Genomic DNA, 27394 nt, shown 5'->3' with positions numbered 1-27394 from the left:
CCAGAAATAGAATAAGTAATAAAGTCTGAATGATCATAAGCTGCACCATAGCTTAGCTCTCTCTCTGTCTTCTCACAGCCTGATGCCAGAACAAGGCATTTTCATAATAGGAAATGGAAACCCTAAAAATCAAGAATGGAATAGGATGCTAATATACCACTTCTAAAGGAGTTAAGGGATACTTCAAAAAGCTTCTCAGAATCAGGAAGAAAGGACTGGCAGAAAGTTCCAACAGGAAGGAAGAATGAGGCATAATAAGAAATGCAACCATTTAATGTTTCTGAAAGTATCAGCAGAGTTTTTCTGTGTCCCACCCCATTTATTGTTTAGCTCATGATGTTTACAAATGCATTGTACCTAAGGTGCTGCCTTATACAAGTTCAAGGGAGTGATTCAACTGTCTCTGCACTGCCAACTCTTCCAGCAGCTTTTTAGGTCTTAAGCACAGTGCTAGTTAACCAGTAGGGGGGTCCTTCACACGGAGCTTTTATCCTGCTTTTGAGATTGCTCACTCACTGAAGTCCGCGGGTCCTTTTCATGATGTCGTTAACCTCCAGGGCACATCCAAAGGTATTTCCTGGTTATTCTGACTCAAAACGATCCAGAACTAATGAGCAATCTTTTAAAACTTGGAATGTTACGTGATTAAAACAGCCACTGGATGGCCATGTTTTATTGACTTCTATGGAACCTTGAAAATTAAAAGCTTCCCCTCTCAGCAATCATGCTGTTTGGGAGCCTGCGATAAATGTGGAAAGGTTCCAGAACAGGAGGATTGTGGGGGTTTTCTTTAGTGTAAAGGCAGCCTAGGTTTGGTTTCCCATTTTCCAAGAGATGACAACAGATGTATTTTATTTTATTTTATTTGGAATTATTTCTAGGCATCCTTTCAGGGCAAGAGCCCTTCCTTCCAAGGTGGTGTACAAGAATAAAACCCCATATAATAAAAATAGTACAGTAATAAAATGGCAAAACCTCATAAGAAACAACAAGCACCAGCAATAAAACATGTGGCCTAAACATTTTATCTGTGTGTGACCCAATGCTACTTGTTTACCTCTTGACATATAAACCACTGGGCATGTGTTGGTATTGCTTAACATGTAATACTGAGCTGTGGGCAATCATACTTTCCTATCTTTAGAACTGTGATTGTCCCTTATGGACAATCACAGTTCTGTTCATATATTATGGAAATTGGTGACACTTATTGACATTAATGCTGACATAGTCAGTTCTAATCTTTCCTACATACCTTTTTTAATAGAAAGGAATGAATTGTAGAAAGAGGACTTACCAATAAGTTACAATTAATTATATATGCATACTACTTGCATCCATTTAGTCTGGGCACACAATTAGGCAACTAATTATAGTGCATCTGCAACTGCATACTTAAATGAATGCACATGCCTCCAGGTCCACCCAATTGTTTCTGCCTTTTGATTTAGATGCACCTGAGTTTCTTTGTTATTAAGCTCCACCTGTTGGAAATTTTAAAGCCACTGCAATTGCATGCCTAATTAACTGCATAATTGCCATCATTTTGTGGAAACATTTTTTTCCTTTGAAAATTTAGCCTTCATAAACCTTTGTTTGTAAAGGAAGAAGAGGAGGAATGATTTGATGTGGAAAGCCAAAGTCTTAAAAAGTTGCTTCTGTGCACAGTTCTCTATATATTTGGGCCCAGGTGCCCCATAGACATTGCCATCAGTCAAACTGCATGTCAAATAGTATCTACCAGTCTGGTATCTACTTAGCTTATAAAACTCAACATTTTAGAAATGGCATTCTTTCATCAGTGAATTATTAATGTGATTTTTTAAAAATAATGTAATGATTCTAAAGCATTTATTTAAAACTACACTTTTTTTTAAATAAGAAATGCAGGATATTATACCCTCATGAAAATAATTCCCAAATATGTTGGGAATTACCAGCAACTTGTATATTACATGTTGACTCCAGCTTCTTTAAATGGAATAGGCTTTGACTAATGGTACCAGAAAATCAAAGGGCATTTCCTCTCAATGTTGAAGAACCTGAGTAGAAAGAATTGAAAACTAAGGGTCAAGCTACAAGGTACCTTTTTTATTATTATTATTCAAAAGTAAGTGTAGGGGAACCAATCTGGATCGGGACCCTAGTGTGTGTGCATGGTATTTATTTTAGTTATATACTACCTTTCCTCACAAAAGTAAGGGCAAGATCAGCCTTGGATGGCCTTCTCTCTGTCCTATCAGCCAGGACAACTAGGCTGGTGAGGATGAGGGAGAGGGCCTTCTCTGTGGTGGCCCCCACTCTGTGGAACTCCCTCCCTAGGGAACTCTGCCATGCCCTCTCTTTAATGAGCTTCTGCCATGCATTAAAAATGTGGTTGTTCAGGCAGGCATTTGGGGTGGGTTAGGGTATTTTTAGAAATGTGATGTTTTTAATGTAGAATTTTATTGTTTTATACTGTTTTTATTATTGTACATTACTCAAAGTGGCTGGGTGACCAGCCAGATGGGCGATTAATAAAATAAATAAGTAAAAGAATGAATTTAACTCTTTGCCCTTGCTGTGGTCCTGATCCAATCAGTGGCCCAGCATCTACAGTCTACATTGCCCCAAAGTGATCTATCTATCTATTAGTGCAAGGACACTAATCCCAATAAGTGGCACAAAGGGTTAGAGGCCCCTACCTCCCACAGTATCGTCTTGATCTAGTTCAGGTCCCCTGTGCTTACCTTGAGTAATAAAAGATGTAAATTGCTTGCTTGGTCTTTAAAGTAACATGTAGTTTCACCCTTGCACACCATGAATTTCAGGCTTCATTTGTGGGTTATCCATGATGGCATGCCTTAATCTTGTGCATTTCACACACACCTTATGTAGATAAATATAATCCCAGCCTTTTCCGCACAAGAAGAGCAGCGTTTGGTGAATCCATATAAAGACATTGCTAGGGATGTACAGATTTTGTAAAATCCATTCTGTCTGCGTTTCATGGATTGTCAGGTGCCTTTTGTTCCACCGTTCTCTTATTGACAGAATCAGATTTTTTCCCATTTCCCAAATTTTTGCAAATTCACATTTGTACAAATTTGCACTTGCAAAAATGTGTAAATTTCCCCCTCCAATGTGTAAATCCCCCCCCCCATGCACATTTTCATGATTTAACCTTTGGGGGAAATACATTTTCAGGTGTTTTTTTAAAAACGTTATGTATTTTTCTACAGCTAAATTTATGTAAAATTTCAGAAAGTTTTTTTTTTTCCTAAAGGTCCACACATCCATAGAATATGTGTGATGCAGGAAAATTCCACTGCAGATTCTACTGTAGATTTTTCTTACATCCCTAGACATTGCACAGTTCTCTGATCTATTACCAGAAAGGAAGTAGCTCTTCTCTCGATGATCGGCAGAAAAATGGAAGCAAAATGTGAAATGGATCCTATTATAATAACGTTCAAGAACAGGAATGTTTCACTTAAGAGTCTACATTCCTGCTCACTCCTCACTAGGGTTGCTAACCAATCAGGCTGCAGCCTAGAGAAGGATACTGTTGCAGAAAATAGCATACTATTGTATTTAGCATAAAAGGCATTTATGAAGCACATTCTTCATAAAGCATTTGAATTCTGTCCAGAATATCCAATCACTACTATTTTATACACCAATGGAATAGAAATATATGTTATTATAGGCATTACCCATATTAGCAATACTATTAGTAGGCAATGCTATATTAATAGGCAATTAATACAGGGAAAATGCATATAGCGACAAGATGTCTTCAGTGTGTGTGCATAAAACCTGTCCAAAAGGTTAGCTTTGCTTTAAAAATAAAACAGGAAATATGCATTGTGACTGCACATATCCAGAGAGGAAAACCCCCAAAGTGCTAACCAAAGCACAGCGAGCCTTCCTGAGGTGATTTTGCTGACAGTCAGGGGATAGCTGGTGGCACTCTGTTAATTAGAGGCTGAATAACTAGAACAAGATGATGCTAAAAAAATGTTATCAGAGGCTGTTTAATTTAGATTTAAATGAGAAGACTGTGTGTGTGTGTGTGTGCTTCATGGAGATTGTGTTCCATCACATATTTCATCATTCTGCATGCTGTTTAATTGCTTCAATTGGAACACTTCTCACAATCAAACATATCAATGGATTAAAACCTAGGGAAGTGGGGCAGCAGCTAGCAGAACCCATTAGACACAGTGAAAGCCCATTGCTTGTAATAGTAGCATGTGGTAAGAGTAAAATGTAGGGCTCAAATGATAAAGGACTTTCAGCACAATCCATCCCATATACCTGCTTATTCAAAAGTAAGTCCCACTGTGTTCAATGGGGCTTACCTCTTAGTAAGTAGGCTCAAATGAGAAAGCTTTTATCTCATTTTAAAAAGCTGTATTTAGTTATTTATTTATCGTATTTCCATACTGCCCAAGAGCCAAAGCTGGGGGGCGGGGGCACAAAAATTGAAAACATAGAATACAACATGATAAAACATAATATAAACGCATTAAATGTTTATAACATCATCAAGCTAGAGTAAAAACCAGCAGCAATGTAAAGACCTAAAAACACAAGAACACATTTAAAAAACAAAACTGAAGGAATAAAAAGCTATGCAGACATTATTGTGTGTGGGTTTTTAAATAAGTCTAATATATATACCTTGAATGTTCTTCCTTGGTCTTTATATATATCCCATGACATCTTTACTCCTTAGGAAACTTTCGATGCACCTCTCTTGTAACTAGTATCATCATGTCTCTGTTCAAAAGGTTTTCTATTATTTATTTATTTATTTATTTATTTAATTTCTATACCGCCCAATAGCCGAAGCTCTCTTTCTAAACATTTTCACCTCATTTTCAAAGTCTATTTGCAATCCACCATTTTACAGATCTTACACCCAAGACCATCCTAGCATTCCTTTATGACAGCAAAAAGATTTTTAGTCTCCAAAATATACACGACAAATACACCGGCTTCAAACCTTTTAAAAAATATTAAGGACTTTAAAGTGGACTTTGTGACTGCCCTGATGAATCCCTTGCATTCTGCAATAGTCAACTCGCACAGATACCCACATTCAGGGCTTTGAAAATTCTATGAGTATGCTTGGTGATAAAGGTAAAGCAGGTTTTAGAACAAAAGTGACATCTGGGACCAAGATAGAATAATAACAATGATTTGGCAGACAGGGTAGCTTGCTATACATTTAGCAAGAGTCTGGTGTCAGTCAATTGTTTAGTCTTTTAGGATGTTCTCCTATGCATATCTACCTGGGAGTAAGCCCCAGTGCTGATTCCAGGTTTTTGATATCCCCTAGGCAAGACACCCTCAATGGACCCCCTCCCTCAGTGAATCTTCCTTCTCGCTGTCATTGTCACCAACTTCTATTGCTCCTCATCTTCCTTCTCATCATTAGTACTACTTGCTTGATAGGCATTAGGCAGTAGGGATGGCGGAGAATTTCTCTCCGAATCTGCGGGGGATCGAGCGCCAACATATTCGGCCCCCCGAAATCGGCGGTGAAATTCTCCGCCACCCCCCTGCCCTGGGTGGGACTTACCTTTGGCAAATGTCCCTCCCGAGGGCGGGTCCCGGCGGCAGTTCGTCGGCCTTTTGTCGGGGGCGGGGGCAGCAGCCGGTCTTCCAACCGGCTGCCGCCGCCATTACAAAGTGTAAAAAAAAAAAGCCGTGATAGGCTACGTAACGATTAACGTAGCCTATCATGGCTAGATTTCCAAAGTCAGCCATGATAGGCTACGTAAATCGTTACGTAGCCTATCACGGGTGACTTTGAAAAAAAAAAAAGCGCGTACGCAAATGGCGGCGGCCTATGGGTGCCGCCATTTGCGTTCCTTATTTGGTCCCGGTAGTCTACGTAAAGATTTACGTAGACTACGGCGTATCATGGGGTGTTTTTTTTGGGGGGGGGGTTTACACTTTGTTTTGCGGCCGGGGAGACGGGGCGCTTCTCCCCGGCCTGAATTTTGGCCGGGCGAGGCGGGACGGCTCCCCCCCCTCACCTGAACTTTGGGGGGAGAAGCGAAGCATCTCCCCCCCACCGTGAAGCACCCCTGCGAAAAGGTAAGTGACTTTCGTACATCCCTATTAGGCAGAGAGCCAGTGAGAAAGTACACAGTGACATCTACTGTTCCTTCTTCTCACCACCACCATTGATTGGGCCAGAGTGAGAGGCAAGTGAACAAGCAGGTTGCAGTGGTGAAAGAGGAGTGGCTGCAAAGCACTCCTGCTAGTAGGGTCCTGCTGGGATATGGGTCCTCAGCAAGTGTCCAACCATGTCTACCCTTGATGCTGTCCCTGTTATGCCCTATTGAACACAGTAGGACTTATTTCTAAGTGAACATAGATAGGATTAAGCTGTTTGAGGGTGCTTCCAGACAAGGATTTATTGTACCATCACAATGGGGCAGTTTGCATGCAATGACAGCCCACAGTTTGTTTAAACCATGGGCTGTCAGGGATGAGTGGAAGAGAGCCACTTCTGCTTTTAATCAACAACCTATGATCAGCTTGTTTGTAGGTTGTTCAGTGTGATGTGCAAACCTGGACTGATGAGTTGTTTAGGGGCTAAACTGCCCAGCACTTAACGTAATGACAAACCATGGGTTGTTTAAACCATGGGTTGTTATGTGTGAACAAAGTCACTGCCTCATTCATGGAATTTTACAGGCTATCCAGACAATGTTTTCCATTTATAGCCCTCCTGTATTTTCCCACCACTTCTCACATGTTTGGGGGGTTTTTTTTACCAGAAAATATCCGTTAAGGAAGAAAAGCCAGAATAGCTGAACAATGCCCTTTGATTGATAGTTCTAAGAGCCTCCTGTCTGGAAGCACCCACTGTGAGGTTGGGGAAAGAGCAATATTGCTGATATCTCTTAACTATGTGGTCAGTGCTTCTTCAATATGAAACTTAAAAAAAGAAAATCTAAAAAAGAAAAGCTCAAAATATTGAGAAGCCTCAGGGGTCCTATCGATGATAATCTACAGAAAGTAAACTCTTCACTGCTATGCAATTATCTTATATATTACCTTGATCAATTTTGCTGCCTGAGCTGAAAGACAAGAAGGAACCTCACCTCATTCCATGTACAGAATCAGTCTAGACTAGCAGTTGAATCTTATTTTAACACTGCTGATGGGACAGCCTGAGGATGGCATGCTAGCTTAGGCAGCTCTGGGGGAATGGGGTGGGGTACTGTCATCCCTGCCCCAGTTCTGCTTCCTGAAGCCAAATACAGTCCTGTTTTTCAATAGACCCTTTCTTCCTGTTGGAAGTGAGAGGATCCATTTTCAAAAAGCCAAGTAATGCTTGATATTACTTGTAATATCAATATCCAAGTAATGCTTGATATTATCTGCTGTTTGTGAAGGTATATTAGAAACATGCAAAGAATATCACACACACACACACACACACACACACAAATAATGGCATACACTGGGGAATAGATTGCCTGGCCTTGCCTTGGAAATAGATATGCATGAAGCAATGGTCCGGTTCGCATGTAATGAGAAGCCACCATGGGTGAATTTCCCATGGGTTTTCTCATTGTGGCAGTAGCTGCCATTTGAATATTTGTGCCTCAGCGGGGGTGCGCTACAGCTTGTCATTATGTCCATAGCTTGTCATTATGTCCAAACCCAGTGAGGGTGGGTTGCTGGGGTGATTGATAAGCCACAGCCCATGGATTCTGGATGGGTTGTTGACCACCCCTACGACCCACCCTTGCCAGGTCCGCATGTAAGTTACGGCGTGCCCCCACCACAGCTTGACTATTCAAAATGGTGGCCACCACCACAAGGAGAAGCCCCGCAGGGAAATTCACCCATGGTAGCTTCTCATTACGTGCAAACCAGGTCAGAAGCTTACTTGAGAATTTCTCAAAGCATCATTGGAAATTCTTCAACTCGGTTTCATGGAACGCTGTTAGGCATCAGTTCTTGAAATGCTGATCTGGGTGACAATACCACACAGAGCAAAGCTTATGGCTGTGGAGAAGTCAACAGACTGCATTGGGTTTATGCATCTCCCCCATTCTTTAACCAGATCCAGTCAAGAACAATGCTTTAAGCAGATGTACCCTCATTTGCAATGTGAATGTGTTGTGACAACAAAGCAACAGTTGTGCTCTCAGTGTCATTCAGTATATGTGTTCTGCCTTTATTCTGGATAGCTGACATCCAAGTTAAATATGATCAAATGAGTTTAGCCCATATAAAAGATCTCCCAGCAGGGTACACCTTAGGCAGTCAATTGTTTAGTATAGCCGACAGAGAATATGGACAGAAAATCAGCTGGCAACAATCCCAGGATGAAAACAGGGAGGTAGGGGGAGAGAAAGGAAAAGGAAAAATATGGGCGTTCAACACACACACACACACACACACACACACAGCTCAGAATACTTGGCCTGGAGATCTACTAGGACAAAGAAAACCCTGACAGAAAGAACCTCTTTTTTTACCTTCAAAACAGATCAAATATTACAGTTATCAACTCCACAGAGAGGTGTACAAGTCCAAGCCTGTGGCATGGTGAGAAAAATGTAATTCAATTATCTGAATGGCTTGAAATGGCTTATTTGGAAAGAGTTTTCGGGGTGCTGTTCAGATATTAAGAGCATGTAGATACAGTTGATTTTGAAAACAATTTCTGTTAGATGGAGTAAATTAAGAAAGGACTACCTATAAAGCTGAAACATACTATTTCATAAAGGAGGCCCCAAAGTAGCTGCACAGTGAATTTATATAAAGCCCATTTGGCAAGCCTTAAGTGGCAAGGATGTGCAAGATTGTTTCATGTGATCATAATCCCTTAATCCTCATATCTGCTGATAAAGAGAACATGATGTTTCTGCCATTTATCAGCAGAAACTACTGCAAAAACAACCGCTAACCCCCCCACCCCCAAGATCGGGGCAAAGTGCTTTATACAGGGACTAAGGCAAGAGAAAGCTCCCAGGATTCTGCCATGCCCAATTTGTACCCAAACTATTTCCTCTCAATTGGCTAGCACACATCCCCAGGTGCTGGTAGTTCAGTCTCTCAAGAAAGAATTGACAGACAGTGTGACTGAATTTTTATCCTGTACCTTCAGCATACAAATGCCTTTTGGGTGGTTCACAATAAAAAAAAATGAAATAAAACAATACAGTTGGCATGACAAGCCACAAAACAACAAAAAGCAGCAGATAAAACTCAGTAAATAAACACAGCAAATGAGGCGTACAACAAAAAGCAGCAGATAAAACTCAGTAAATAAACACAGCAAATGAGGCGTACAAGGTTATAAAAGCTTAAGAAAATAAAACCATCTTCACCTTGATTAAAATGACATCATCAGGAGGCTGGTGGTACTCAGTGGTAGTAGAGCACATGCTTGGGAGATTTGTGAGGTGAAGCAGGGTGTACACCTTTCTCATCTCCACCTGAACTGGATCCAAAACTGGGCTGGGAAAACTGTTTCAGTCCAAGGACCAAATTCCAATCTGGGAAAGGTCTCAGGGGGCACATTCCATCTGTCGGCATGGACAAAGGCAAAACCCAAAATGTGATTCTTACCTATTTTAATTCTATTCTATTTTAATTCTATTTTAATTCTGTTCTATTTTAATTATTCTAGTAAGCAGGAGTGCAGGACTGAATCACTCGGCAGCACTTTCAGACAGCTTCCCAGATACCAAGCCTCTGCATGTCTATTCAGAAGTAAGCAGGACAAGTCTCAGAAGTAAGCAGGACTGATTCACTCCACAGCTTCCTCCCCAGGCCCTGTCCCCATCAGGGAAATGGTCTTCTTTCCAATCAGCTGCTGATCAGAGATGAGAGTTCCTCCTCTCAGTTGGAGAGGGGATTAGTCTAGGGAAGAAGCTAGCAGGTCAGATAGGGAACCGCTAGGGGCCATATCTAGTCTGAGGGTCATAGGGTCATTGGTCCCCCATGCCTGACCTAAAATAATGTGTGATGCAGTCACTCCACACCCAATTTGTGCTACTCTTCTTTCTGAAAAGGAGATATGTGATGAGTGTCTGAGTGTATCTGAGTGGGGTGGTGGTGGTGGTGGAATCACATGAATCAGGGAGATGAGTGGGAGAGGAGAGGGGGTTTCACAGGAGTAGGAATGAGGGAAATAGCTAGGCTTTTTCCTCTTTGGGGTGGGGGGGCATGGTTTAGCCTATTTCTGAGTCAGTTTGATGTGTGTCATGTGGTGGGAGTCTGGTTGGCTGGCCACAACAGGTTGGAAAACCCGGTGCCAACCCCACCATGTGCCTCCAAATCCAGGGAACAATGCAGAAGTAGTAATGTCAGCACTTTCCCATCCCTGCTCCAATTTTAATTAACTTGAGCAGACTTTAGATATTCCCCCAAAGGGCCACAAACAGTGAACATTTGGAATTCTCCCATGGGTCACGAAATACACAGGAAAGGATCTACGGTTAGCCCACTGGGCTAATGCTGTACAGGCCTCTGTCATAAAGTTAATAAATGTTATAGTCTAAGCTGCAGGCTAAATAGCAGAAAGAATTTGTGACACCTAGAGCAGCCATCACATATTTACACATAGGAGATTTACACATCCTAATTAAATGCTTTGCCAAACTCTCAATTTTCTTAAAGTCTTATTTCATGAAGTACTTTGCACCTTTCTTATCATTTTACTTGAAGACTTCAGAGTTCAGTAACCTGATTTCCCACAAAGTGAAAAAATTGATCAAACCCATAATGAGGAATGGCTCCTTCTATTTCCCCAAATGTAGCACAAATTAAATACCATTAATTCAGCACAGGGTATAAGATAGAGTAAATGGGTCAATTGCTCTCTTTTCAAAGGATCCCATAACACAAGAGTGTCAGGGTCAGTCAATAATAGCTTGTAATTTATTTATTTATTTATTTATTTAAAGAATATAAAGGAGGGATATATCAGTCTTCTCATAGCATACCAGCAGCCTTAAAGAGTTTCTAGCACAGTGGCTCATTAGATATGGGTATATCTTTACAAGGCAAAAGCCATGCTTATTTGGAATCAACAATATTTGCACTTATTTGAACCAGACCCATTGGGGTACAGCATCCTGGACAGCAGAAGCTATAATAGTGGAAGGGAGGAAGAAAAGGGTGGCTAGGCTGAAACTGGCCATGTGGCAACCTTTGAAAAAGTCTCATTACAAATTTCAAGGAACACAAGGAAGTCATGAATATTCAATAAGGAATCACAGAAGGCATGAAAGAGCAATAGGTCCCTTGCTCCCGACGGCTCTGAATGTTAGTATGTCATTTATCTTATTTTGTGCCTTTAACAAGAATGCTCCATAAATTCCATGCTGGTTATGTTGCAAGTACCACTCAAGATCTATGGATTTATTTGCATGTTTGGCTGTTGCAAGTACCACTCAAGATCTATGGATTTATTTGCATGTTTGGCTGTTGCATTGAAAATGGCACTTGACTATGAGTTTTTCCCTATCCTTTTAATGAACAATTAAGAAATAACCAATTGCATAAATATTTGATAATGTGGCAGCCATTTTACATTTCTAACAGAACAATCCTAAGTTGAGGTGGGTGAAATTGTGGTACATGATCCCCGACTTCTAAAGCCCTACTGTTCACTCCAGCCAGCGCATGAGGTGATTAGCTGGGAGCAAGCTCCACTGACCTCAGTGGTGTTAATTCTGAATAGACACGTATAGGATAGTAACGTATGGCTGTGAGAGCTAGACTATAAGGAAGGCTGAGCGCCGAAGAATTGATGCGTTCGAACTGTGGTGCTGGAGAAGACTCTTACGAGTCCTCTGGACTGCAAGGAGGTCAGATCAGTCAATCCTGATGAAAATTATCCCTGAGTGCTCATTGGAAGGACAGATACTGAAGCTGAAGGTCAAATATTTTGGCCACCTATGCGAAGAGAAAAGTCACTGGAAAAGACCCTGATGCTGAGAAAGACTGAAGGCACAAGGAGAAGGGGACAGCAGAGGATGAGATGGTTAGATAGCATCACCGATACAATGAATATGAACTTGAGCACACTCCGGGAGAGAGCGGAGGACAGGGAGGCCTGGCGTGCTATGGTCCACGGGGTCACGAAGAGTCGGACACGACTTAACGACTGAACAACAACAACAATAAGATTCCCCCATCGAAGAGAGACAATCTTCTTAGCAATGGCACCCCAATGGTAGAAGCTCTCCCCAAATAGGTTTGCCTACCAGCTACCTTATTGTCTTTTTGAAACCAGTCAAAGACATTTCTGTAAATTTATTTCCCCTAGCTTTTTAGATAGAATTTTAATCTGAGTGGTTGTTTTATGGTGCTTTTATGATCTTGTGGCTTTTTAATTTATGTTTTGTTTGTATTTACATTTTAATTCTTTAATTCTTTCTTGTAAACCGCCCTGGGAATATGATTGAAGGTGGTATAAAAACACCTTAAATAATAAACCACAGACACAGCCAGCATTTCATTTCACAGTCTTGCTGCAGAATTTTTCACTGTCAAAAAGGCAGGTCATTGACCTGGTTTGCACAACCCAAAAACACACCATGGCTGATCAATCATGATGGATTGTCATGTTGTGTGAACCTGGCATAGTTTCTGCAGGGTGGCTTATTTTTCATGAACAAGCTACCCTGAGAACCCATGGTTTGTTTTAGGTTGTTGATATCCATGGTAGCTTGTTGTATTGTCTGAACCTGGCAGGGCAACTTCATTGTGGCTTGTCAAGAATGGCTACAGAGCTGGTCAGGGAAGCAAAACCCAAGGTAGATACTGAGGAAATGAGGTGTTCTGCTACAAAGGCTGCTGAGATAATGCTGGAGCCAGTAGAAGAACTGAGAGGGACTGAGGGGGGAAACAAGCCATGGCAAGCCCAATCATGTGTCAGGAGTACAACCAACCCATGGTGGCTTATTCTCAGGGTGGCTTAGCATGATGTGTGAACCCTCCCACTTTTTGAAAAACTTAATATAAGGTTGGGTGGTGTGAGTGTTTTTGCCTTAAGAACCGCTGATGTGAAAACCTCATATCTCTATTTGTGTGTATGGTTCTTTCTCATGTTGATACACTCCTGCTTTTGCTCATAGCTTTCCACATGTCCTATGGAACTTTGTATTATTTCTTTTCTCTTTTAACATGACAAAACAGGCATCTCATGGTTAAAGCTAATTCAAAATGCTTTTCTCCATCAGGGCTTACATGAGTTTCTTTGTACATTAGGATGGGAAAGGTTTATGGTGGTTGACTGGCTCCGAGGCTGATTTAACATTTGCCATCAGACAGAGAAGTACATTCACATATGCACTGAGACTAGAAAATTATTCCTTATTTTCTATTCCCAAGGCTTCCGTCTGCAAGAAAACTATTTACGTTGCCATCAGACTGATATACAAAGTAGTAGTAAACAGACCATGATTCCTTACATTGAATTTCCCAAAGTACCTTCCATATGGGAAGTCATTAGTTTTGGCCTTTGGGGGGCAGATTTATCAAAAGAGACATTTTACTGCAAGCCTTAGTTTTTGCTATTGGGCCTGCAAATACATCTCCACCAACAAGAAGCTTTTCAAACTAGCTACAGTACTGGAAGGAATTCTTGACTGCAAGCAAGATATTATGCAGATGCAACCATTGTTGTCTTCCATGGTGAGTGACAACATGGTCATAAAGAAAATAAATCTCCCATACACAGGCTAATAATATTTTTCAACTAGAAAAGAGAGCTTAGGATTTATGTGAGTATTGTCTCTCTGTTTTTAATCGTATAATGGCATTTGAGTTACTCTATGGGGAGATTTGAATGGGATCAAATAGGTCCGTGGAGAAAGCATGTGCAATTATATATATATATATATATATTCTTATTTCTAAGCTTCCCACATATAACCTGCATGATAACAGCCTTCAAACTACCTGTGTGATGCTCATCCAATAGACATAGAAGAGAGATGATCTGTAATTTAAGTCCTGAGATCAATCTTGTCTGCCCAACATTTGTCACGTTATTTGCTCCTTTTATTTTACAATCAAATAAGTCTGCTGTGATTACAGACCTCTTTGGAACTTCCAACACATTTTAATATTACAATTCAATGTGAAATTCAGAAAACCAAATCTGCTTTTTACTCTCTACTTATTCAGATATGGCTTCTTTCAACATTGTAGCATCCAATGGCCACTGAATCTGTTGAACACTGCATGGCTAAAAAGAGAATATTTCTTCAAATTTAGCACATCAAGGTCACAATCCTGAGCATGTTTAGGCAGAACAAGTCCTACAATTCCCAGCATTCCCCACCTAGCATGGCTGGCTAGGGAATGCGAGGAGTTGTAGGACCTCTTTTCTGACTAAATATGCATTGGATTGTGCCAGATGACATCACAGACAAAATATGCCAGGACAGCAACTAGATAATGGCTACGATGGTTGCAACTCCTTATGAAAGGCTGCCCATTATTTTTAACTAGCCAAAGGCCTGCCAGGTTCTGTCACTGATAGCTGGGCCATTCAGGACTGATGTACAGTTTTGTCCCTATTATTCCAGAAGTGCAGAATTCTACATTTCCAGATAGCAGGAGTGCAGAACCTCAGGCCTGGGGCTGAACTGGGCCCTCTGCAATTCCCAATCCAACCCTCTGGCATTCCCCAAAAGGCCACACTCCCTTCTCCTGGCTCCACCCCCTTTCTCCCAACCACCAGTTGTCTGGTGGTTTCCCAGCTTCTGTGCAGTTTTATCTCCATTCTTAAAGGTTGGAATGCCTCTCCTAAGGTTTAGTTACTAACAGTAAGAGATTTAAGCCCAAATATGCTGCATTTCAGGGTATTCTGGGTTTTTAAGCCCCACCCCTTTTGCCTTTGGCCCTGCCCACCAATGGAATGCAGCCCCCAAGGATGACTCCAAAACAGAATTTGCCCCTCAGGTGGAAAGAGGTTCTGCACCCCTGCCCTATAGGAACAGATGGCAAGTCTACCCTGCACCATTCATTTCTTGAGAACACCACTGGCTGGGTAAGGCAAACCTGTTCTTTGCCCTTCTTACGTCATAAAAGGTAAGCCCTCTCAGCGGATTCTCCCAAATGCATGTGGGCTGAAACAGGGGACAGGGATGCACACATTGGCCCTGCCCCCAATGTCCCTGAGTGTACTGGCCCTACCCCCACAGATTCCCCACCTTGCCATATTGAGGTCTGTAGAGGACTTCCACTTACATTTGTATGAACACCAGTAGAAGTCTCAGCACAGTTGGGATCATTGATAAAGCAGAGTCCTAAACTGAGTGGAGATGTCTAATTGCATTTAACTTCTTCCCCCTCATGTAAACATCTGAAAACAGGCTATCAGCACTGTTAGGGGGTATGTTAGCCCATATACCAATTCTGCACAAAAGGAACACCCCACAAAACATATTACAGAGATGCATCTCTCTCAAGCATTTGACAGAGTGGGATCTAGTTGACAAAACTGTAACCCTTAAGGTGCCACAGCACTCTTTGTTACTATAAAAAAGAAGCAAACGTTAACTACAAGGCACACTGTTTTGTTCTCTGTTCTATCAAACAACTCACAGATGTAGTCATGTCTTTGAACTTTTTATCTTTAGCCATTGTTCACTCAATTAATTCCATCTCTGAATTTCTTGTCTGTGACAATACCATCCTCTTTCCCTAAGGTGTTTTATTAGCCGGTCTTTTGTCATTTCACTATCCATATTTCTGTGGCCTTCACCCTATGAGCAGGTACTTAACTTGCCTTTTCTCACCTGATACCATCACCATACTTACTTCCTACTCTCCCCACTCCTTAAGCTCCTTTTTTTTTTTTTTTAACTCTTTTTATTTATTTATTTATTTATTTAAAAAATTTCTACGCGGACTTTCAGAGCAGGAGCCCTCCCAAGCCAGCTTACAACAATAAAATCCCATATAGTAAAAACCCATACTGTGATAAAACAGCAACAAATCATAAAATTGACAAGCACCAGCAAGAAAACATCTGGCCTAGTCACCACTAAAATCTACAACACAATTGCAGCTACAAATCAGAACATCCAATAATAAAACAACCAGGGGAACCCAAGAGAAACCTAGTAAGGTTTGAGTGCCTTTCTAAAAGCTTGCAATGATAGGGCCTCACAGACCCCCAATGGCAACCCATTGCAGAGGTATGGGGTCACTGTGGAGAAGGACCTCATTTACTTGCCCACTTAATGCCCTCAAAAGTGGACAAGTGAAAAGGGCCTCAAAGTTGCAAAGCACTTTGAGGATAAAATTGCTTGTTTTTTCAGCGAATTTTATATTATTGTTGTAGCAGATCCAGTCAAGGTTGTTGTACATCATTCCAATGTCTCTTAATATGGAGCAGTTTATAAATTCTATAATAAATAAATACAGAGCTCCTGTTCCAAATATGTTCTCCTGTTCATCGCTCTTTCTGACAGCCTTACCAGCAGCAACAATGTCTTGAATAGTAACCACTTTTGGAACAGTGCCGATCAACTTTTTTTCCCTCTAGAGAGACAGACTCTCTTTCTACATTCTTCTGCCGTGTGCAATGAAATTGTATTTAAGGTTCAGTTCACATTTTGAATTCTTTGTTTACTCCTGCAACAAGCATCTTTGCCTAGTCAGGCAGATCAGCTACTACTTTATGAAGAACTGCTGTTTTAAAAATATAGTCACAGTTGATGAAGAGGACAGGCTGATGGGAGGACCACAGGGTGCCCCCTAAACCTCTCTCCTGAGTGTGGATTGAAGCAATCATAAGCTAGTCCTTGAAGTGTCTCCTGTCATCCACTAACTAACTGTTCTTGCCTTTTCCTTTCCTCAGAATTCCACAATGGCAATTTCAGCCCATTAACATTTCACCATTAAATATTAGAATGTCTGAACTTACACAAGTTGTGCTCTTCCTGAGGTGAAAGGCTATATAAAGGGGATTTTCAGAAGTGCCCGGAAAGCTAGCCATACACATTTGGAGGGGGAGAAATTACCTCTTAAAATGTGAAGTGGAACTGCGCTCTGTTACAACCTTGTTCATAAACAAAAATATTTGTGGAGACAAATGCAAACAGATCTAGATGCACTTGTTTCCTTGCAACCTCCCCAAGAAAAATGTTTCAAGGATCCTGGTTCCTTACTCAAAATTCCCAAGGCATTGTGTTGAAGCTTTATGCAAATGCCAACATCTCTTGATCAGTTTGAAGTATAAGAATCAACCCAGGAAAAGCAGAAACCTTCCCATGCATGCTCAGTTAAGGAAACCAACCATATATATCCTTCACTGGTCCATATCTGCCTTGTGGACTGTAAGGACCATCAAGGCTGTGAACATCAGCTGCACTGGAACATAGTATTAGACTTGCCTAGTTATATGCTAAAGAAATGTGTTTAAAAAACAACAATACAGGATATTTTCGTAAATAGCCACTTTCGCAACTTGCAGTTGCAATTTGTGTAATTTGCACAAATTTTGCCATAATTTGCCCAGGTTGCTATTATGAAACAACAACAAAAGGAAAATCCATGAGCTGTCCCCACTTGATGTGATCAAGTCAGGCCAGCTAGCAGGGAGGTGAGCTGAAGTCCAGGGGGCAAAGCTGCTTAAAGCTCAGCAAACTCCACCTCCCAGATGGATTCCTCTGACATCCCTATCCTGCACCGGTCCATATCTGCCTTGTGGACTGTAAGGACCATCCAGGCTGTGAACATGAAAAGCACTGGAACACAGTATTAGACTTGCCTAGTTATTCACTAAGGACACGTGACTTAAAAAAACACAGGCACGTAGCAGAGAATCCTGAAAATTGCTGGCACCTGGACTTCATACACATTTTTTAAAACAGATAACTGTCTTATGGTGTAAGCTTTCGAACTCAGACACTTACAGTTATCCAATGGGAAAGTATCTCAGAGGGGGAGGGAAGGAGGTTGAAGAGGCCTCAGGATTGCTTGTATCCTGGCATTTCCAGTCTCCTCCTTGGCCCACCAAAATGCTCCCTTCTCCTCTCTTCCAAGATTGTGTTGCTGACCTCAAAGAGGAAGCTGGCATGGTTCTTTCTTCACCAGATGCAGGGGGAAGGATGTTTGGAGCTCCGATTCCCAGGTTCGAGGTCAGAGCACTGTCTCCAAACTGGGATCTGGGAATCAAAACTATCCTATGGCCCCTCAGACACTCTAGGAGCCATAGGATCATTCCCTCCATGTACTACAGTTTTAGTACATGCGCTGTAACTATAAACTAAAAACCTAACTAATGTGAAGTGGCTTAAAGTGCATAAAGTAGAGTTTTTATGTATCTACATCCATGCACAGATACGTGTGAATGTGAACACTTTAATGTCACTGTCTGGAATCCAAAGAGTCCCTTTGTTTGTTGTTTATTCGGTCAGTTGCTTCCAACTCTTCATGACTTCATGGACCAGCCCACGCCAGAGCTTCCTGTCGGCTGTCACCACCCCCAGCTCCCCCAAGGTCAAGTCCGTCACCTCCAGAATATCATCCATCCATCTTGTCCTGGGTCAGGCCATCTTCCTTTTGCCTTCCACTTTCTCTAGCATCAGCACCTTCTCCAGGGTGTCCTGTCTTCTCATTATGTGGCCAAAGTACTTCAGTTTTGCCTTTAATATCATTCCCTCAAGTGAGCAGTCTGGCTTTATTTCCTGGAGTATGGACTGGTTTGATGTTCTTGCAGTCCAAGGCACTCTCAGAATTTTCCAACAGCACCACAGTTCAAAAGCATCTATCTTCCTTCGCTCATCCTTCCTTATGGTCCAGCTCTCGCAGCCATAGATTACTACAGGGAATACCATTGCTTTAACTATGCAGACCCTGCCATACTCCTTTCCCAATCTTAAACCAGTCCATTGTTCCGTGGTCTGTTCTTACCGTTGCTACTTGGTCATTATATAGATTCCTCAGGAGGCAGACAAGATGACTTGGTATCCCCATACCACCAAGAACTTGCCACAATTTCTTTTGATCCACACAGTCAAAGGCTTAGAGTAGTCAATAAAACAGAAATAGATTTTTTTCTGAAACTCCCTGGCTTTCTCCATTATCCAGCAGATATTGGCAATTTGGTCTCTAGTTCCTCTGCCTTTTCGAAACCCAGCTTGTACATCTGGCAATTCCCGTTCCATGAATTGCTGGAGTCTACCTTGCAAGATCTTGAGCATTACCTTACTGGCATGTGAAATAAATGCCACTGTTCGATAGTTTGAACATTCTTTGCTTCCCTTTTTTGGTATGGGGATATCAGTTGATTTTTTCCAATCTGTTGGCCATTCTTGTGTTTTCCAAATTTGCTGGCATATGGCATACATCACCTTGACAGCATCATCTTGCAAGATTTTAAATAGTTCAGCTGGGATACCATCATCTCCTGCTGCCTTGTTATGAGCAATGCTTCTTAAGGCCCATTCCACCTCACTCTTCAGGATGTCTGGCTCTAGCTCACTGACCACACCATCAAATCTCTCCTCAGTATTATTATCCTTCCTAAACAGATCTTCTGTATATTCTTGCCACCTTTTCTTGATCTCTTCTGCTTCTGTTAGGTCCTTGCCATCTTTGTTTTTGATCATACTCATTTTTTCCTGGAATTTACCTCCGATGTTTCTAATTTTGTGGAAGAGGTCTCTTGTCCTTCCTATTCTATTATCTTCTTCTGCTTCCGCACATTGCTTGATTAAAAATAATTCCTTATCTCTTCTGGCTAACCTCTGGAATTTTGCATTTAATTGGTCATATCTCCCCCTATCACTGTTGCCTTTTGCTTTCCTTCTTTCTTGGGCTACTTCCAGTGTCTCAGCAGACAGCCATCTTGCCTTCTTGGTTTTCCTTTTCTTTGGGACGTTTTTTGTTGCCGCCTCCTGAACAATGTTGCGAACTTCTGTCCATAGTTCTTCCGGGACCCTATCTACTAAATCTAGTCCCTTAAATCTATTCTTCACCTCCACTGCAAATTCATTAGGAATATTGGTGAGCTCATATCTAACTGATCTGTGGGTCTTCCCTATTCTCTTTAGCCTGATTCTAAATTGTGCAATAAGAAGTTCATGATCTGAACTACAATCAGCTCCAGGTCTTGTTTTTACTGACTGCATAGATGTCCGCCACCTTTGGCTCCAAAGGATGTAGTCAATCTGATTTCGGTGTCGACCATCTGGTGAAGTCCATGTATGAAGTCGTCTCTTAGGTTGTTGGAAGAGAGTGTTTGTTATGCACAGTGAGTTGTCTTGGCAAAATTCTATCAGCCTATGTCCTGCTTCATTTTGTTCTCCCAGACCATGCTTGCCTGTAATTCCAGGTGTCGTTTGACTACCCACCTTAGCATTCCAGTCTCCTGTGATGAAAATAACATCTCTTTTTGGCGTATTATCCAGTAGGTGCTACAGATCCTTATAGAACTGATCTACTTCTGCTTCTTCAGCATCTGTGGTTGGGGCGTATATTTGGATCATTGTGATTTTAAATGGCCTACCCTGAATTCGAATTGAGATCATTCTGTCATTTTTTAGATTGTATCCAAGCACTGCTTTAGCTACTTTATTATTAATTATGAAGGCTACTCCATTTCTTCTGTGATCCTCTTGTCCACAGTAGTAGATCTGGTGGTCATCTGATGTGAAGTGGCCCATTCCAGTCCATTTCAGTTCACTGACACCCAAAATGTCTATATTTAATCTTGACATCTCCCCAATAACCACATCCAATTTGCCCTGGCTCATAGATCTTACATTCCAGGTTCCTATGGTGTGTTGATCTTTAGAACATCGCATGTGAAAATATTTCCAGAAGTGCACAAAACCTTGCCTATTGCTCTTCCCAATGGTAGGGAAGAAAGAAGAGGCAAAACAAGTATTTTAAGGGCCATTAATAGTTTTTCTCATCGCTCCATTTTCATGCAAGTGATATTTATTTCAGGAAACAAATTTCAATTGAGTCCTTTTTTCTTTCTTTTTTTAGCACACTGATGCCTTTTGAAAGCCCAATAGTGGCACTGAACAATTCATGTGAACAAACATGAGCAGTGGGAGCTTATCAAGAGCATGTTCGCTTACCAATTTATTAAAAAGAAATTATGTCATGGTTGAAAGAATTTGAAACTGAAAATTTTAGCCCATTCTGGAGGTGCTGATTTACTGATGAATATTTTATTTTTAATAACATTCCCTTCATATTCGCTACAAAGTGTCCCCAAGAACAAAGCGGTAAAGGAGTCTAGAGAGGAAACAACATAGTAAAATGCCATTTCTGAAACATGAAAAAATGCCTTCAAGGCTCACAGTCCCTTGCTCCTTGTCACTGGTCACGATTAACAAGGGAAGCTGCTACTAAGAAAAGGAAGTGGCTGTACGGCTTATTGGAGATGAGGCGGTACTCTGGATAGGCTCCACACAATAGATTCTCAATGACAGATAGCATGCCGGGTTTCTTGGAATGAGCATTCATGATTAAAATGGCTTTGGCTCAATCTTGGAATTGAATCATGGAATCAACCCTTCTAAATGCCACCTGAAAGATACTATTAGCCAAAGGTTTTCCTAATATGGCATTAGGGATAACATTGCATCTTAACAAGAAGTTTAATCCAAAGGGCAATTAGGCAAAGTAATCTGGCACATTCAAAAAATGTTGATCTTATATCATCAGAAATGAATCTCTAGCTTTACCTCCAGAGGGTGTAGGCAATTGTAAATGGTCACTAGGGATGTACGAAAGTCACTTACCTTTCCGCAGATTATGTTGATGGTGGGGGGGCGGCGTTCCATCCCTCCCACCGGAATCCTCGCCGGGGGGGGAGGCGATCCGTTCCTCCCCCCCGGAATCCTCGATGGCCGGCTGTGCTCCGCGGCAGCTCTGTGGAGCAGCCGGCCAGGCCCAGCCCAGCCCAGAGCCGTCCGCAGCCGGATTTCCGTCCGCAGAGGGCTCTGGGGGGGGAGGAACGCATACGCAAATGGCGGCTACGGCCGCCACCATTTGCATTCCTTATTTTTGGCCGTCTTAATCTATGTAAATATTTACGTAGACTATGACGGCGAAAATAAAGGGGAACGCAAATAGCGTAGCGGGCGCTATTTGCGTCCCTTTTTGATTCACCGTTTTAGCCTACATAAATCTTTACGTAGGCTAAAACGGTGAATCAAAAAGGGACGCAAATAGCGCCTGCTACGCTATTTGTGTTCCCCTTTATTTTCGCCATCATAGTCTATGTAAATATTTACGTAGACTAAGATGGCCAAAAATAAGGAATGCAAATGGCGGCGGCCGTAGCTGCCACCATTTGTGTATGCGGGTTTTTTTTTTTTAACCCAGCCATGATAGGCTACGTAAAGATTTACGTAGCCTATCACGTCTTTTTTTTTTTTTTTTACAAGACAAATGGTGGTGGCGGCAGCCGGTCGGAAGACCAGCCGCTGCAGCCGCCGCCACCGAAGCCGCCGCAGGAGCTGCCGTCGCCTGGAAGATCCGCCCCAGGTAAGTCTCGTCCCGGGGGTGATCTGTGGGAGGGCAGGGGGTGGCAGGCCGTTCCGCCACATATTTCGGGGGGCCGAATGCACTGGCATTTGGCCTCACCGAGATCCGTGGCGGAATTCTCTGACATCCCTAATGCGCACACATAACATTCCAAAGGAAAAGGAAGAGGCCATAGATCAGTGGTGGAGTGCATACATTGCATGCAGATGGGCCCAGGTTCAATCCCTGGCTGGGAAAGCCCTGTCTGAAAGCCTGGAGAGCCAACAGTACTGAGTGTAGACAAAGCTGACTTAAATGGAACAAAGGCTTAACTCAGTATAAGGCAGTTTCTCATGTTCCTAGAGCAAGCAAGTATTGCTCACAGGAATAAACATCATTGTTTCTGATGAACAGCCACAGCAAGCATGAGGAGAACAAGACAAGGGCACAGCTCTGGAAAACAGACCTATGCTACTTAGCTGTATGCCTTTGCATTTTCATTCTGGGGGAGGGGAAAAAACACAGGATTGATTTCCCCACCGCCACCTCTTTCATCAATTGATTCCATAAAATCTTCAAGTTTAGCAGTATAAAGTGTATCCAATTATAAAAGCATCACAGCTCCGTTGTCTGGGGGAACCTATGATTTCCTATCACACCTAAGCAAATCAAAATGTAAATCTACATGTAAACCAGCTGCTCAAGAACTCTGGCTTGTCAGTTTGATGCTGGTTTGAACAGATGAGGGCATCTGGTGGCAGCTGCCTTTCAACCTACATGTGAAATGTAATCGGCCGAAAGGCAAATAGAATAGACAATGTGGTTCAAAGCACCCAGGGCTCACCGACCTTTATGAAGAAGAGATACTAGCATATATTGATGCTGCCAGAAACACAGGATGCAGGCATTGCCACAATAGATGAGAGCAGCAGTCTGTCTTGTACAGCAACATGCCTCTGACAGCAGCCAGCACAAGATGCTTCATTGGAAGTGCATAGTTATGGAATAACGTGATCAGAATGGAAGCTTTTCTCTATCAATTAGGGCTGAAAACTTTGCTACAGAGCAATTTCATTGCCAATATTCAACTTTTAATATTAATTTTAAATTTACTATAAGTAAATTAATGCATTCTATATCTTAAGAAAATGAACATTCTGTTAATAGGTATGATCTCTTTAGCCCTATGCAAGTGCAACTTTAGCCCTATGCAGGTGTTCACCTGCAACATGATGTTGCAGGGATGTGCACAAGCAGGGTTCCTGATCACGGGAGCTGTATGTTCTGCTGAATATGTGTACAAGCCCCTGACACATGAAGATCCAGGACATAGCTGAGGGTGCTGAGATACTCTGGGGCAGGGTGTGTGTACCTGCAGACCTCCCATCCCCATTTTAGCCCTAACCGCACTACAAGAGAATGCCTGCATAGGGCTATAGGCATGCCAAAATCTACATGCCTACAGTTAAGCATTTTGGTCACCAGGATCCAGGCCTGATCTACAAATGCAGTAGAATGAAGTGACAGAATTCTGAGGTGGTAGAATAGACTGTGCCACTTCTGGTTGCAGGTAGAGGATGCCCTAATATTCCCTTCATTAAAATAATAATAAAAAAGAACCTCTGTGACTAAACAAACAAACAAACAAAACAAGCAAGCAAACCACAAGGACAGCAATGAGGCTTTCATGTAGGAGCTTCTAAAAATAAGATCACCACCCTGCAGTCTGAAATATTCTAAGACTTTCTTTTGGGGGCAGTTGTAGACCAGTCCCAGAATAGCCTTTTTGTCACCAATCCATAGGAGAAGTCATCCACTTATTCCATGATTGCTATGTTTCACCACAGTTGTCTGTGGTGAGGAACTTACTCAAAATATTTAGTGAAAGACTTTATTCAAGTCTGGGTATGTAATACCTACCAAGATCCATGACTTTGTGATATCTATATTGAACTAGACATGGGAAATGTATTGCGCATTATTGGACCAATAGCTATCAAAAATTCATCAAGTTTCAAAGATGAAGTGTGCTGAACAATTGATCTAATACACATTGGCCTCTCTCACAATCTCATTATATGCAGATCTCACAACAAGATGGTATTTACAGACTAACCTAAATAACAGGAGAGTTACAAAAGAAAATTGCTATATAAACATATGAAGCTGCCTTAACCAGAGTTAGACCATTGACCCATCCATTCCAGTATTATCTACTCCAGCCTTCCCCAACATGGTGCCCTTCCACATGTTTTGGTCTACTGTTCCCATCAGCCCCAGCCAGCATGACCAATGATAAGGAATGATGGGAATTGTAGTCCAAACATCTGGAAAACACCAGTTTGGTGGGTCTCCTCTGGCCGATAGCTGTTCTCTAAGGTCTCAGGCAGGGTTTTTTCCCAGCCCTCATCATCAAACATAAGTTAACTAAAGACTGGACCTAGGATGTTCTGCATGCAAAGCATACATGTTCTCCACCTTGAGATCTGACAATTATGTAGTCTTTCCTAAGCAATGATGTGAGGATTTAGAAATAGAAGGAAACTGGTCTCACAGAGATTCTCATAGAATAGTAGGGTTGGAAGGGGCCTACTGTGAGGAGCGCCCTAGCTGCCTCTTGCAGTCCCCTCTAGGGATGTCAGAAAATTCCACCACGGATCTCGGGGAGGCCAAATGCCAGTGCATTTGGACCCCCGAAATCGGTGGCGGAACGGCCTGCCCCCCCGCCCCCCCCCGGGGCGGATCTTCCGGGTGGCGGCAGCTCCGGCGGCGGCTCCGGTGGCGGCACGGCGGCAGCGGCTCCGGCGGCGGTGTGGCGGCGGCGGCCGGTCTTCTGACCGGCTGCCGCCGCCGCCATTTCCAGTTAAAAAAGAAAGAAAGAAAGATGTGATAGGCTACGTAAAGATTTACGTAGCCTATCACGGCTAGATTTTTTTTTTAAAAAAAACGTGATAGGCTACGTAAATGTTTATGTAGCCTATCACGTCTGACTTTTTTTTTAACAAAAAAACGCGCATACGCAAATGGTGGTGGCTACGGCCGCCGCCATTTGCGTTCCTTATTTTGGCACGTCTTAGTCTACGTCAAGATTTACGTAGACTAAGACATCGAAAATAAGGGGAATGCAAATAGCGTAGCATCTGTAGACTAAGACGTGCCAAAATAAGGAATGCAAATGGCGGCGGCCGTGGCCGCCGCCATTTGTGTATGCACATTGTTGTTGTGTGTTTTTTAAGTCAGACGTGATAGGCTACATAAACATTTACGTAGCCTATCACGGCTGACAGTAGGGACGCAAACGGCGGCGGCTACAGCCACCGCCATTTGCGTCCCTGCTAGCCAGAATCCCTGCGGAGCAGAGCGGGCCGGCCAGGATTCCGGGGGGAGGGATGGAACACCTCCCCCCCACCATCAATATAATCCGCAAACAGGTAAGTCACTTTCGTACATCCCTAGTCCCGTCCAATAGCCAACTCGGGACTCAGACAACGAGGATTCTTTCCAAGGCTTTATTCCTTTATGACTCTTTCAGATACTAATCACTAGCAACTAAGCAAGGAACAGCACTGGAGAAAGATAGCAGAGTAGCCTGAGCTCCAGGTAAGGCAGCTGGTCCCCGTTTGAAGGAGAATCATGGGAAGACCCTGAACTTATGAGCTATGGAGAGATCCTCCCTCTTTCCCTTGGGTCCCCAGGACGCGACCATTGTTTGCACGCCAAACGAGTGGAGCTCCTCCTTTCCGCACCCTCCATCTGTTGTTGCTCCCTGCGTCTGTGCCAAGCGTCCAGCAAGCCCCCCTCCAGCGCTCTCTCACTGCCAGGGTCACTATCTCTCCCAGGAATGCTGGCAGGAGGAATCTCTGCCAGCTGCTGTGCTTGTGAGAGATGAGCGAGCTCCTCTCCCATGGATTGCGGTTCTTCCTCAGAATCAGAACTGCTCTGGGGCTCTATGGGCTCAGTTTCCACCCTGACACCTACAAGACCATCGAGCCCAACCCCCCAAAGTTCAGCACTAAAAGTTTTAGTCTGTCATTCCACTGGGACTGTCAGAGGTCCCGCCAGCTCCATCTAACAAAGCCATCATCTGTTATCTTAAGAACTTGAAATGATGGGCTTTAAATGCATTCACCTGATTATTCATACATTTGGAAATGAAGAACACCATTGGATGCTGAATGGAAGGTCATGTGTCCTATGATTCTTTGGGATCTCAAGAGTTGTGCAAGCTGGACTCATGCAAACCTACCCAAAGGGCCTGACAAATTATCATCTTTTCTTTCCCACAGGCACATGGTATGGAAATGATTAAGGATCTTATCCACCTACTCAATTCATCAATATACAATAGTAGGAAACATCTCTTTTAAAGTCATTTTCTGGTTCAACCTTTCACCAACATGCCCAAAGCACAAAGTTCCTCTATTACCCAGAAAGCCTTGTCTTGTTATCCCAATACTTTGTAGATGCTTCATGTTCACGGTCATTTCATAAAAGGGATTGTGTAAAAGCAAAGCATCTGAAGTGTTTGCTATAGTTTCTCAACTAATTGATACCGGTGTGTTCATCAGCACGAGGCCCCACAACTGTGTTCTCTTCCACTCACCATCTGTGTCTGAAAAAATTTCTTTGGCCCTTTGAAGTTCAGCCAGCACACAAAACCATTCTTTCATTTTTTTATCTTTATCCTTTTCTTCCAAACATAAAAGACTCCTTTTGTCAAACTTTTCCAAACATAAGCCAATCTTAATGAGGCACCGGGGGGGGGGGGGGTTGTAAAAAAAGAAAAGAAAAGAAAAAACAATGATTCCATTGCTTTTTAACTCCATTCAGAGAGAGAGGGAGAGAGAGAGAGTCATGTGTAATTTGCTATTTCCAAATCCTTCAGATGCAACAATACTTGTCAATCCCAACACTG

At 42.4% G+C, this 27394-nt stretch overlaps 1 protein-coding gene across 8 annotated transcripts in view; it reads right to left on the bottom strand.

Moving 5' to 3' along the window:
- The window catches only part of DAB1 (DAB adaptor protein 1), a 911155-nt gene that overhangs the window by 674834 nt on the left and 208927 nt on the right, over positions 1 to 27394 (bottom strand). Inside the window, exon 3 of one of the 8 annotated variants that reach the window (XR_014790531.1) lies at positions 9096 to 9548. The exons of the other annotated variants lie outside the window; for them this stretch is intronic. The gene's annotated coding sequence lies outside the window, so the exon portion shown is untranslated. Of the gene's footprint in view, positions 1 to 9095; positions 9549 to 27394 lie in introns of those variants that run through there. 8 annotated transcript variants of the gene reach the window in all.

This window comes from Heloderma suspectum, chromosome 4 (genome assembly GCF_057233095.1).
Source record: "Heloderma suspectum isolate Gila_16-S chromosome 4, 16-S_ref, whole genome shotgun sequence".
Taxonomy (NCBI): Eukaryota; Metazoa; Chordata; class Lepidosauria; order Squamata; family Helodermatidae; genus Heloderma; species Heloderma suspectum.
Note: the sequence above shows the minus strand (reverse complement) of the source record. Positions and strands in the feature narration are given on the sequence as shown.